Below are 976 nucleotides of genomic sequence, written 5' to 3'. Positions count from 1 at the left end.
GTCATCTAATATCCGCCTGAATTGGAAAAAAATCCAAATTTAGCTTCAAACTCCTCATCATCTTGAGACATTTTATTTCCTTCACGTGTGTTGCGCCGACGATACTCCGGCATTGAGTCCACTGGAGCTCAAACATCCTTTGGATTTCATTCAGTTCCACCAACAGCAACACTGAAAACATGTCAGAAGCCAATTGGTGACTTTTCACTAAAAGGAGGGCTCGTCCGGGATTTGAACCCGGGACCTCTCGCATATCACTCAATGAAACGCCCTAAGCGAGAATCATACCCCTAGACCAACGAGCCGCTGTTCCTGCAACTTTGCAGCCAGTGTAAAAGTTCGTTGCCTCCCACAGCCGATCGGCCATCCTTTCAGACCACGTCTGTGCATCCAATCTCGTTTTCTGCTCCGGTGTCCAGCAATATCAAGTTGCACACCAAATATTTCCAATCACCAATATTAGTCTCCCTTTACCAAATTGGTTTCGAGTGTACGACTTGAGTTATCAAGTGAGACGTTTCAGAATTATTTGCTCTTAAACTACATTGCTTGGGAGGATACTGAGAGGTGTGTCGATTTACGTCACGCTCTGTTCCCTTTGCATCGCCTCATGCACATTGAGTTGAATCATAGAAAGGTTGCAGCACGGAAAGAGGCCACTCGGCCCATCGAGTCCGTGCTAGCGCTCTGCAAGAGCAATCCAGTTAGAAACACTCCCCCGCCTTTCCCCGAAGCCCTGCATTTTTTTCCTTTCAAGTACTTATCCAGTTCCCCTTTGAAGGCCATGATTGAATCTGCCTCCATCACACCCTCGGGCAGCGCATTCCAGATCCGAACCTCTCCCTGTGTGAAGAAGTTTTTCCTCATGTCACCTTTGGTTATTTTGCCAATCACCTGAAACCGATGTCCTCTGGTTCTTGACCCTTCCGCCAATGGGAACAGTTTCTCTCCATCTTCCATGCCTGGATCCTTCATG

The 976-nt window shown here is 47.4% G+C and overlaps 1 non-coding gene across 1 annotated transcript; it reads right to left on the bottom strand.

The window, feature by feature from the left end:
- Nucleotides 1–216: 216 nt before the first annotated feature.
- On the bottom strand, nt 217–305 carry trnap-agg (transfer RNA proline (anticodon AGG)). Its single transcript is given in 2 exon segments — nt 217–252; nt 270–305. It is a non-coding gene; the product is annotated as a tRNA-Pro (tRNA).
- Between the last annotated feature and the right edge of the window lie 671 nt (nt 306–976).

Source organism: Heptranchias perlo, chromosome 20, assembly GCF_035084215.1.
Source record: "Heptranchias perlo isolate sHepPer1 chromosome 20, sHepPer1.hap1, whole genome shotgun sequence".
NCBI lineage: Eukaryota > Metazoa > Chordata > Chondrichthyes > Hexanchiformes > Hexanchidae > Heptranchias > Heptranchias perlo.
This window is presented reverse-complemented; position numbering and strand designations above follow the sequence as displayed.